Here is a 13,019-nt window from a genome sequence, read left to right on the forward strand (position 1 = left end):
CAAAGCACCGTTCACGACAGATACCCTCATCAGTGTCCTTACACAGCCCCGTTCACGACAGGTCTCCTCATCAGTGTCCTTACACAGCCCCGTTCATGACAGGTACCCTCATTAGTGTCCTTACACAGCCCAGGACACTCACGGGGGTGTGCATCATATCCGTGTGAAGTATGCCCATGCAGCATGAGTGTGCGTCATGCCCGCGTGAGTGACCTATGAAAATGGTCCGACGCTATGCGACGTTGGATTAGACTAGGCACGTAGTATGATCCCGAAAGCATTGAGAGTCCTGTGTATGATATGCATCATCACTTCAGAAATCGGCGTTTTTAGCACGTTATGTTACTGACCATTTGTTCAAGTCATTTCAGGTAATTTGAAAAAGTGATGTAAACAGGTTCAAAGTGGTAAGGAAGAGGAAGGAATCTGATTTCGCAGTTTCGCTCTCGTGATCATTGCTCTCGCTCCCGCGTGATCGATCCAGACGGCGGCCTCCATTTTGTTTAGGAGATTCAGACTCTGAATCTGCACCTGTGGTTCGGCACAACTATGTGCTCTGTCAGGTTTGAGGTAAACAAGATATGGTGTGATTCCGAAAATCGTTTTTATAGAGTGGCAGTCGGACGACGCCTCTTGCGTTAAATACTCCGCTATTGGCTAATGTTTATGAAGGAAATGCAGTTTATTAATGGTGCCATGTATTTTGTGCAGTGCTCTACATATGTATGGGCTATAAGAACAGGAATTTTTCGACACAATTTATCAATGAGAGATACATCAGAGGACAGAGTGGCGGAAGTTTGCACACATTCAGCCAAGGCTCGGATTTTCCTAGATTTGGCAATAAAAAAGTGAAGGGATCTCCCGTTACGAACAATATTTTTCCTGGCTATTCGAAATTCGGGCTAGGCGCATGATCATCTGAATACTCCCTTTGACTCCGTCAAAGGCGCACAAAAATATCACCTACGTTGTCTAGGAGAAAAGTTATAGACAATCTCTCTGTTCAAGAGATCGAGGCGCAGACGATGGACAATAAAATGTTGATGTTCGCAGCATGCACCTACCCGAATACGGCGGCACAAAGACCGATGTACGGCGGCGTAAAGATTGATGTACGAACGGTCATCGCTATAAAAGTTGCTGCTGGGATTGTTGCGGCTCAGAATGCTTGCGGTGCGCCGGAAGATGTGTGATGGAGACCTGGTCTTTAGAGACCGGAGAGTTTGTAGCTGGGTCTTCCGGTCCTGGCGTGGACACTCCCATTTGAGATGTAAACTATGCAAATCTGGATACCACCGCCAAGAAAAACCAACCCCAAAATGTTCTATTCTTGATAGCATCTCGTTAGGTACTTGTTGCGGGAAGACTACTGCGGTATGGCGTTCTCCGCGATACCGTGCTTCCACGGTCACCCTTTGCGAGCCGTCGCCTCGATGTCTTCAACTGGTGCAACACGTGCAAATATATACACGACGCCGCCTTGTTAAGCTATCGCCAACATAAAATATGAACTACATGTGCATGCAGTGACAGATTATCGTACGCATGGATCAAGATCATTATAGTTTTATCCATCCCTTAACGACACTGGCAGCCGGTACTCGCCGGTACAACTTACCCGTCTATGAATGGCTTCGAAATGTAGTCGGTGCACCGTTTGCATTCCTAGTTTGAATTAGTGATCGCTTCTCGTTTGTTGAGTCACTTGGTTTGCTATCATCTTGAGATCTAATTTAGTGTTAATCATTCCATGCTATTTTCGTATTCATTTTGTATTGCTAATTTTAGTATCTGTTCAGTCTGTTTCCGCTCTGTTTAGTTCTAGTTCTAGTCTGTCCATTTCCGAGGTTTCTTTGTTTCCCTGTCAGCGTCCACGAGGAGTTGAGGCGCGGTGTTCGCGATGGGCGGTCATGAAATATAGTGCACCTGAAACATCGATGTCTTCGACGTGGCGGCCGTCTACAGAAAGTACAGAGGGCAGCACCATCCTTTGGTGCATCTTCCTCCTAATGTGCGGCATTGATAGGGGTAGTGACATTTCGCTTTGCATTCCTCTGAAATGAGAGAGTGATCGGTTGTCACAATGGGTGCATGGTGGATATTATAAAATAAATGGTGTGTGACATCAACAAATATTTCGTCATTTATCGTAAATATAAGCACGTATTATTCATAGCAATTTTCCTATGCTCTCGACGCGAAAACGCATCTGATATGAGTATGCTATGATCTGAAAATGAACACAGTCCAAACGCTATTGGCATCTTAAACATTCGTTAACATCCATAGACAGTACGTTTATACAAGCAAAACATCAATCTTCGTCATTTTATGTCAGTGACCAAATCTGACCTTTTATAAGTCCATGAATCATGTATGTCCAACCATTGTCAATTTCAAAATGGTCGCCAGAAACTACCTCAACAAGCAAGCCCTCGAATAAAAAAGCTTGGTTTTGGCCTCGGTCTGATCTTTATATCTGGCTTTGTTTAATGGAAGTTGTGTTTATAAAGTTAACAAATGAACGATTTCCTCGAAATGGCCTTTGCTGAGAGCCACGGCCTGATTTTGACCTGCAATAGCTCAGCGACGTCACAAGGTACATTTAATTTTGGTACACCAAAAGATCCAGCAGTTAATTGTCTTCGGCTATGCAAGGTTGGGCGTAACTACGCCGCGCCGTTCGCAATCCATTAAAAAAACAAAACATCGGGGCCAACTTCACCACACCCGAGCACGTGTTAAGCCGAATAGCACATCTCGTAAGGGAAGACCTTGCATTGTGAGCTTTCGATGTGATGCATGACAACAGTTCATGAACATGTCACCAATAACCCTTAATCTGAACTGAAGTTTCGTATTCCATAGCGTCACAACTACATCACCATGGTAACACGTTTGCTCTGCACCAGGCGGCAACGGCTGGAACGTACCGAAGGTGTCGCCCGAGCGACAGCAGAGACGCTTGTGAGGTTTCCGGCACCAGCGGCAGACATCCCTGTTCCATCTTCCGCACGCCTGGCCGAATTTGTAACATTTTCGACCTGCAATGCATGAGTTGGTTACTTCCCAATACGACTGAAACCTGCCAGGACTTAAGCGTCCTTGAACTCATGGAGTCACTCAGTACGATATAACTTCTGTTTGCATGACGGTCTGAAATGCTGGAAATTGTGACGTAGATTTGGCATATGAGTATACATTGCTCCAGAGAACCAAAAGGCTATTTTACCATCAAAGATTTGACACCATATGATCGTGACTGCTCACAGGAGCGTGATTCTCCTGGGTGCGTTCGGGGGCGAATACCGCCTCGATACCTGATGCCCACGCCCCTTGGGGGTCTGAAAGGGATCATCTTACTTTTTTGTACCTTTTACGGATAGGTAGATCAAAGACGTCTGGTTTAATAGCAATAATGATATTAATAATCCAGTTCTTTTTCCACCATCAGACTGGTACCTATCTTCGCACATACAGGAAAAACGCAGCACACTCACAAACATAAAGCAAGACAGAAGGCAACGCACTCAGTACTTGCCTGAAAGGTCGGAGGACATTATTCTGGGTCATGACCTACTTGGTGCATTTGGTGGCGATCACGGTCAAACCGACCCAGGTGGGCGAAAAGATGTTCCGAACATGTGACCTGCTGACTGCCGGAGGTTCGATGCCATAACATTATATGCATGTCTGACATGCGCATATGTCCTGGCAATGACCCCACTAACCCCTACTTCGCTTACATGCGAATTCTGTTCCTCAACCTCAACCTCAACCTCAAACAAATGCTGAAAACCTCAACAATGCTGTTCTCAATGGACACGAGTCTTTGGTTGAACTCCAGCTACTAAATAGGTACTAACATGGGACAAGACTTTCCCGTCCCGTTGGTTGAGTTGGTTGGAGCCCCTACCTTCCGATTCAGCCACCCATGCCGGGGTGCGTTCGAGTCGTTTTGAGCGCTCTCCATTTGCCATTGTCAGGTATTGCCTGCGGCCGGTGGCAGCGGCCGCGATAAAGGTGAGGTGACGTCAGAGGGCAGGACGGACCGTGCCGAGCATTGCGGCACGTTAAACTTACGCCATTAAATTCTGCCGTTGCCTGGAATCGCGCGATCGGATGGTGGGGGTCAGAGCTCACACAACAAGCACTGCTTAAGGTGAGATCGTTTCCCACATATCCATAGATGTTGTTCCCAGGCATCCATAGGTAGAGGTGTCAAGCTTTTTACACAGATAATGAATCCTTGTCCACCGTGGCACCCTTACCAGCTCCTCTTTCCATAAGCGGTAGGCCATACAGCGTTCTTGAAATCCTTTCTTTCCAGTCACAGTGTTGCACAGTTCACAATATACACGTTAGTATAACATGCTTGGAACAGATAGTTGAAAGTTTTATGCGGTCCTACAAGGAACATTTGACTCTTCGCATAACTTGACTGCCACTGAGGGAACTGGCCACTAAAAGTCCTATGTTTAAGCTCCTCCGCTCATGCTATTATGTATTCATTAACAATGATGTTTGGGAGCTTGAGTTAGACAGGTGTGACACTGTATATGACCTTTGAGAGTTGAAAAACATGCACAGCTTTCTTTACATTGAATTGAATATTCCTGCGCATGGTAAATCCTTTGCACCTCCGAGGCAACGCTCCAGGCCCTCTCCTCGTAGTAGATAAAAGCACCCTGTCATCAGCAGAGACTAGTTCATTCGCTGTACATTTCACCACATAACAACCGATTGGTAACATTTGCAACTCACAAAGAGGCTAAACTATGTACACATTGAACAGCAGTGGTAAGACGTTACCCCCTTGACGCATACCATCATGTACAAAGAAAGGATCCGATACACTGCCTGACCACATTAACTTCTACCTTTGAATGGTTCCTTGCCACCCTAGAAAGACTCCTCTTGCTGGCTTCACTTTTGCAGCTTGTTTTGCAACAGTTTTCATCTTTGCGGATCAGGAACCGGGAATTGTTGGGAACCATTCGGGAAAAATTTTCGGAGAGGGGGTCAATTTGACCCCTCCCACCCGAGCGCGTGTTAAGGGACTGATGTATTCAAGGATGTGGGCGTTGGTATAGGAACGACAAGAAAGGTCGTACATTTCTTCAAACTTTCCACTCTCTATGTGCCTGGCTCAAGTGTATTAAAAATCATCCGGCGACTTTGTGACCCAGTAAACCATACATACTGACGTGCTGAACTAGGGAAACAAATGGATGAAACAACAATGTAAGCACATTTCTCAACCCGGTAAACCACATTTGTGTTTGCCATCACGGCAGTGGCACAACACAATAACGTTTTTATTCCTATATTGGCGTCATACATTACCTTGTGCCTTTTATGCTATTGGCACCAATGGAACATAGGACGTTAAGAACAATACCTTTTTCGCCGGTGGAACAGTGTCAATGCTTTGCTATTTATTCATTGATTTATGTCTTGATTGTTTTCGGTAACCAGACTATTATTTGAGATGAAAATGGCTTTCTATAAAAAGCCCGCGATAGCTTTGGAAACGTAGCCATCGCATGTAGAAAGAGATAACACTCATGCTACGGCAGCCTTCCTTTGCAATTCACATGCTAAGTATGAACTTGAGCTACATAGAAAGTTGAACTACGAAGAAACTTCAACTACCGAGAACTACCGTGAGCCTGATGTTCCCGGTACTGTCTGCGTGCGCCAGTGTCGTCCAATAAAAAGGTTGCATCGTTTTGAAATGTTGACCACATAAGTTTGACTAAGAAACAAAACATGAATGTGCTGATAAAATCCTCTTGACGAAACCTCCGCGCCGCTGCGTGCTGTTAAGATTAATGACAGTGGTTCAATGACAAGGTTTCAATGGATCATCAGAGCATGGCTTTGTAATGTTTTTCAACAGCATTACGCTCTCTTTAAGTATCTTGCAGACCTCAAAGCCACTTCATGGATTTGATTTCTTGTTTGAAGGTGGACTTGCAACAGTTTATATCGTTCACAGCACTGGCGCAAGGAGCCCTCCGTTCAGTACTGCGGCGCCCCGACTGACAGAATGCTCCCACAGCTACCTTATCGACCTTTTCCTTGTCATTTCTAATCATTCCTTCGCTGTCAAACAGCCTCGACCAATTCGGGCGAACTTCACCAAGAAGAGCACCAGCAACTCACCCTCAATGGTCACCAGCACCAGACAAAACACGACAATCAGTGTCAGCAGACGCATGATTGGCGAGGGGCGCCGAACAGAATATGCTTAGGTTACCTTTGATCGCCCTATATAGCGGTGAACACGGATCAGGAAGCAGAGGGGAGTCGATCATTCCCGTCCCTCCAAAGATCAACGAGCTAAAATGTTCGATGACATTTGCATTGACGAGGTGAAATCCTTAACTGCAGCCCTTGTTTACGAGCGTGGTGATGGCAGACGGAGCACTGCTCAGTCATACCGGGCAGAATGTAGAGTACAGTGCCGACATGGCACATCGGAGGCGTTCAGAATGTGTGTACACGCAGCTTGTTCCGATCCAATAAAGCGGCGCTTTACTCACGTTGAATAATAAAGTTTGAAGGCATTAAGGTTGCGATGCGATTTTGGTATTTCTTTTCCGTGATTTTTGGTGTCGCTTCCATGGAGCTGAGCTAGACAAAGAGCCGCATTTGTTGTGAACGATTCGGACGTTGAATACACATGTGAAACATGACGCAAATATGAGTTCGGTCGGGTTTAAACTAAACAAGATACGCTTGAAATAGAATGCTCTACATTTGAAAATATTCAAGCAAGCGCTGGATATGATGACATAAGCTCACTTATAACTGTTGATATGCTTCTTAAGTGGAAAAGACTGTTGTAGACAACATTATGCTCTGTGTAGTAAATATGCTCCTCAGTGCGTCATAGCTTGATTACGTGATTGCACCTTGCACAACATCGATTGGAAGCCAATTGACGGATGTCACATCTGGAAATCGCGCTCCCGAATGTCAGATATAAACGCCCCGACAATAAGATTTGTTTGGCTTTAACACACGCTCGGGGGAGGGGGGAAATTGACCCCTCCCCCGAATGTTTTTGTGGAATAATTTCCGAACGACACGGCGTAGTCGCGTCAAATTTTGCATAGCTGTAGAAAATTGAATAGCGGATCGTCGGGGATCAAACGTTTAGATGTCCTTGCAAGGTCGCTGACCTATGGTGGGTCAAAGTAAGGCCATGGTTTCAGCGAAGGCAATTTCGAAGGAATCGTTCAGCCTTATCCAACAACGTTAGAGTGTTAGACGAAGCCATACATCTCTAAGATGCTTTCTTAGCCAACACAGCTATTGAATGAACAAATTACACTGACCTAAGGTCAGGTATGAGGGTCAGACAATGGTCAATCACAACATGTTTTATTACTCTAGCGTTTGCTGTATGGGGTAGTTCCTGGTGCTTATTTCGAATTTATTGATAACTGGAACCGTATTATACACCTTCCATGTACTTCCGTAAGGTCTGAATATGTCAGTGACCTAGAATGACCCAGGTTGGCATTTTGTTTTTAGGAACATATGCCTAGCGCAATCTTTGTCGCTTATCCCAATGCAAAAGTTAAGGCGGTCTTGTATGATTTTCGTCACTATGATCTTCAAAATGTCAAACAAGGTCACTGACGTGAAATGGGTATGTGAGGTTTTGCTTAGAACAGTTATCTATATTCTAGGAGCCCTTTGGAGACTACCCTGGAATTTGACATTGTTTGACCCGATTTCACTCAAAGTTCATGACCTAGGAGACTCAATATTTAATCTAAGTGAGTTCACGTATAGGTCAATACACCCTGTGAGTTTTGTGTATTCTTTCTTAGTTCCTGGGATCTCACAGCGTCAAATTGACTCCCACCCAGCGAAGGGTGTCCAACCGGTCACCCGTGCGCGTATTAATCACTGCATGGCTTATGGAATGACAGAATTTGAATGACGACAAGGTTACGTCATGGATACCAAGATGACCTTGAAATACTCTGCCGATGCAGCTTTCCCACTGTCGTGGGCGTATAGCTCTGAAACTAGAGAGGCTAATGTCTTAAAAAGGGCAGGATTGTGAGCAGTATCGAAAGGTCCTCAAGATAGCTAGTTCAGGTCAAAACAGCAATGTGGAACACTTCTGTTTGTTATGAAATTGGATTCTATAGAGTGACATCCAGTAGACAGCTTTTACGTCAAATGCTCAGCGTTGTATACTTAGTTATGAATGATACATAAATTACCCGTATTATCCTATCAATTTATAGCCTGGAACAATATTGCAGCGTATCTTACTCCAGATTCAGCCTAGATTTGGCACCACTCATGCACTTTACGGACCAATATCTCCCCGAGGAAGTCAAAATTCTGGCCAGCTGCATCATCTCGTGGAAACTCCTGTTGATGCAAAGGCAGCGATGCCTACAGATATGACCTACCTTGCCTAGAGTGGAAGATGTACACGATCCGCAAAACGTTTTGTCTATGGGGCTGCCTGTGGGCTTTTTTATAGCAATTTATTAGACCGTCGACCGATGCTCGTTTTGATGGCTGCAGAAACCATATGGACCATCTTTAGAACGGCGAAATCACGTAGGAAAACTATCTAAGAGAATGTTTCGCTTGTGTAACGGCGTTACAGCATGCGTAGGACGCGCTGCATATCAAATGAAAACACTAATAAACCCCAAGACAAACGATGGAAATGGAATGTGAAAATGATCATCACGCATCTTGTGAAGAGGTAGGTTGAAATGGTTGGACGAAATGATGGCTATAGGGTGGCCCTTACGTTTTTCTTCGAAGTTGGCTCATCTAGTCATCAACCCATGCTCATTAGTCTGGGTGAAGGAATCTGATGGAAAATCGATATTCAGGGAGCGAGAACCTCCCGGAAAGCCTTGATAATCGAACTTGTTACTTACCTAACGAGAAAAATATGCCTAGTTTTCTGTTAAATGGAAGCACCAGTGAACAAAACTGCACAGATGCAAATAATGCCCAAATTTTCCAGGCAAAGTTAGAGACCATAAAAACTCAAATCTTTAGGCTTTCCTGCGATTTTCTTGAAGGTTGGCTCAAGGATCCGGCGGTTATGCTCAGAAGGCCAAGGTCCAGACCTGAGAACTCGGGAAGCCGAGACACAGAAGGTCGATGTTGAAATATTCGGCGCTAAGTTGGCCTACGTTCAGGTGTTCGAGGCCCTTTCGGCCGATACAATGTCAAAGGTCTGGTACAATGTCAAAGTTAAGAGACTTTGGATTCGAGAAATCAATGCTCAGAATGTCGCGGTTCAGGAGATCCAGGAGCTGGCGATAGCCGCAGAAAACGTCCATGTTCTGAGTGCTGCAGTTTTCAATGTTTGTAATTTCAACGGATTACGTGCACCGAATTCCAAGCAAGGTGCATGATCGTCTGAACACTCTCTTTGACCCCGTCAAAGGCACACAAAAATATCACCTACGTTGTCTGGGAGAAAAGTTATAGACAATCTCCCCCTCTGTTCAGGAGATCGAGGCACTGACAATGGACAATAAAAAGCTGATGTTCGCAGCATGCACCTACTCTATTACGGCGGCACAAAGACCGATGCACGGCGGCGTAAAGATTGATGTACGAACGGTCATCGCTATAAAGGTTGCTGCTGGCATTGTTGGAGCTCAGAATACTTGCGGTGCCCCGGAAGATGTGTGATGGAGACCTGGTCTTTAGAGACCGGGGAGTTTGTAGCTGGGTCTTCCGGTCCTGGCGTGGACACTCCCATTTGAGATGCAAACTATGCAAATCTGGATACCACCGCCAAGAAAAACCAACCCCACAATGTTCTATTCTTGATAGCATCTCGTTAGGTACTTGTTGCGGGAAGACTACTGCAGTATGGCGTTCTCCGCGATACCGTGCTTCCACGGTCACCTTTTGCCAGCCGTCGCCTCGATGTTTTAAACTGGCACAACGCATGCAAATATATACAAGACGCCGTAGTTGTATTTCATGCAACGCTCTTTCACAAGAAGCTGATTGTGCGGTTTACTTAAACATGTGCAAAGAATCGCATATGGCCTCGTCTAACTGCCAACAACATAAAACATGAATTAGATGTGCATGCAGTGACAGATTATCGTACGCATGTATCAACATCATTATAGTTTTCATCCATCCCTTGACGACATTGGCAGCCGGTACTCGCCAGTACAGCTTACCCGTCTATCAATGGCTTCGAAATATAGTCGGTGTACCGTTTGCATTTCTAGTTTGAATTAGTGCTCGCTTCTCGTTTGCTGAGTCACTTAGTTTGCTATTATCTTAAGGTCTCATTTAGTGTTAGTTAATCCATGCTATTTTCGTTTCATTTTGTATTGTTAATTTTAGTCTCCGTTCGGTCTGTTTCCTTTCTGTTAAGTTCCAGCTCTAGTCTGTCCATTTCCGAGGTTTCGTTGTTTCCCTGTCAGCGTCCACGAGGAGTTGAGGCGCGGTGTTGGCGATGGGCGGTCATGAAATATAGTTCACCTGAAACATCGGTGTCTTCGACGTGGCGGCCGTCTACAGATAGTACAGAGGACAGCACCATCCTTTGGTACACGTTCCTCCTAATGTGCGGCATTGATATGGGTAGTGGCATTTTGCTTTGCATTCCTCTGAAATGAGAGAGTGATCGGTTGTCACAATGGGTGCATGGTGGATATTACAAAATAAATGGTGTGCAACGTCAACAAATATTTCGTCATTTATCGTAAAAATAAGCACGTATTATTCATAGCAATGTTCCTATGCTCTCGACGCGAAAACGCATCTGATATGGGCACGCTATGATCTGAAAATGAACACAGTCCAAACGCTAATGGCATCTTGAACATTCGTTAACACCCATCTTTAACGCCGCGGTGGTCGGTTAAATACCCTTCGCTCGGGTGGTGGTCGATTTGACCCGCTGCCATCTCAGAACAATATGAGAACTAGAGGCACGATATTGACAGAGTGAGTTGTTTGTATACGGACTCACTTGTGTCAAAATTTTGCTTTCTTACGTCACATACTTGTGGTCAAACGAGGTCAAACAAGGTCAAGCTCCAGGTTATTGTCTCCAGACCCCTTCATGCAACCGCCGTGCGTCCAGCCAATTTAAGGTTGGTGACCTTGTTTGACCACAAGAAGGTCACAGTGATAAAAAATCTAGAAGAATGACTCCCTTTCGGGCATAGAAAAGCCCCAGAAATGCAGCAAGGCAGTACGTTTATACAAGCAAAATATCAATTTTCGTCATTTTAGGTCAGTGAACTAATCTGACCTTTTATACGTCCATGGATCATGTATGTCCAATCATTGTTAAGTTCAAAATGAGCGCCAAAAACCACCTCAACAAGCAAGCCCTCGAATAAAAAAGTTTGGTCTTGGCCTTGGTATTATCTTTATATCTGGCCTCGTTCAATGCAAGTTGTGTTTATAAAGTTAACAAATGAACGATTTCCTCGAAATGGCCTTCGCTGATAGCCAAGGCCTGATTTTACCTGCAATAGCTCAGCGACGTCACAAGGTACATTTAATTTTGGTACACCAAAAGATCCAGCAGTTAATTGTCTTCGGTTATGCAAGGTTGGGCGTCACTACGTCGCACCGTTCGCAATCCATTAAAAAAAAACAATCGGGGTCAACTTCACCCACACCCGAGCGTGTGTTAAGACGAATAGCACATCTCCTAAGGTAAGACCTTACATTGTGAGCTATCGATGCAGTGCATGACAGCAGTTCATGAACATGTTATTAACAGCCCTTAATCTGAACTGAAGTTTCGTACTCTATAGCGTCACAACTACATCACCATGGCGACACGTTTGCTCTGCACCAGGTGGCAACGGCTGGAACGTACCGAAGGTGTCGCCCGAGCGACAGCAGAGACGCTTGTGAGGTTTCCGGCACCAGCGGCAGACATCCCTGTTCCATCTACCGCACGCCTGGCCGAATTTGTAACATTTTCGACCTGCAATGCATGAGTTGGTTACTTCCCAATACGACTGAAACCTGCCAGGACTTAAGCGTCCTTGAACTCATGGAGTCACTCAGTACGATATAACTTCTGTTTGCATGACGGTCTGAAATGCTGGAAATTGTTACGTAGATTTCGCATACGAGTATACATTGCTCCAGAGAACCAAAAGGCTATTTTACCATCAAAGATTTGACACCATATGATCGTGACTGCTCACAGGAGCGTGATTCTCCTGGGTACGTTCGGGGGCGAATACCGCCTCGATACCTGATGCCCACGCCTCTTGGGGGTCTCAAATGGATCATCTTACCTTTTTGCACCTTTTGCGGAGAGGTAGATCAGAGACGTCTGGTTTAATAACAATAATGGTATTAATAATCCAGTTCTTTTTCCACCATCAGACTGGTACCTATCTTCGCACATAAAGGACAAACGTAGCACACTCACAAGCATAAATCAAGGCAGAAGGCAACGCAGTCAGTACTTGCCTGAAAGGTCCGGAGGACATTATTCTGGGTCATGACCTACTTGGTGCATTTGGTGGCGATCACGGCCAAACCGACCCAGGTGGGCGAAAAGATGTCCGGAACATGTGACCTGCTGACTGCCGGGAGGTTCGATGCCATAAAATTATATGCATGTCTAACATGCGCACATGTCCTGGCAATAACCCCACTAACCCCTGCTTCGCTTACATGCAATGCCTCAACAATGCTGTTCTCAACGGACACGAGTATTTGATTGAACTCCAGCTACTATATAGATGCTAACCTGGGACAAGGCTTTCCCGTCCCGTTGGTTCAGTTGGTAGAGCTCCTATCTTCCGATTCTGGCACCCATGCCGGGATGCGTTCGCGTCGTTTGAGCGCTCTCTATTTGTCCTTGTCAGGTATTGCCTGCGGCCGGTGGCAGCGGCCGCGATAAAGGTCAGGTGACGTCAGAGGGCAGGACGGACCGTGCCGAGCATTGCGGCACGTTAACGTACGCCATGAAATTCTGCCGTTGCCTGGAATCGCGCGATCGGATG

General features: G+C 45.4%; 1 long non-coding RNA gene across 3 annotated transcripts in view; it reads right to left on the bottom strand.

Moving 5' to 3' along the window:
- The window catches only part of LOC119113708 (uncharacterized), a 51,108-nt gene that overhangs the window by 21,838 nt on the left and 16,251 nt on the right, over positions 1 to 13,019 (bottom strand). For 2 of the 3 annotated variants that reach the window (XR_005095933.1, XR_005095931.1), the window contains 4 exons: positions 11,873 to 11,983; positions 10,516 to 10,643; positions 2,937 to 3,047; positions 1,930 to 2,057 (listed from right to left, as the gene is read on the bottom strand). This is a non-coding gene — a long non-coding RNA (uncharacterized LOC119113708). The remainder of the gene's footprint in view (positions 1 to 1,929; positions 2,058 to 2,936; positions 3,048 to 10,515; positions 10,644 to 11,872; positions 11,984 to 13,019) is intronic. The other variant, XR_005095932.1, reaches the window with a different exon arrangement.

This window comes from Pollicipes pollicipes, unplaced genomic scaffold (assembly GCF_011947565.3).
Source record: "Pollicipes pollicipes isolate AB1234 unplaced genomic scaffold, Ppol_2.1 Scaffold_7262;HRSCAF=8765_pilon_pilon_pilon, whole genome shotgun sequence".
NCBI lineage: Eukaryota > Metazoa > Arthropoda > Thecostraca > Pollicipedomorpha > Pollicipedidae > Pollicipes > Pollicipes pollicipes.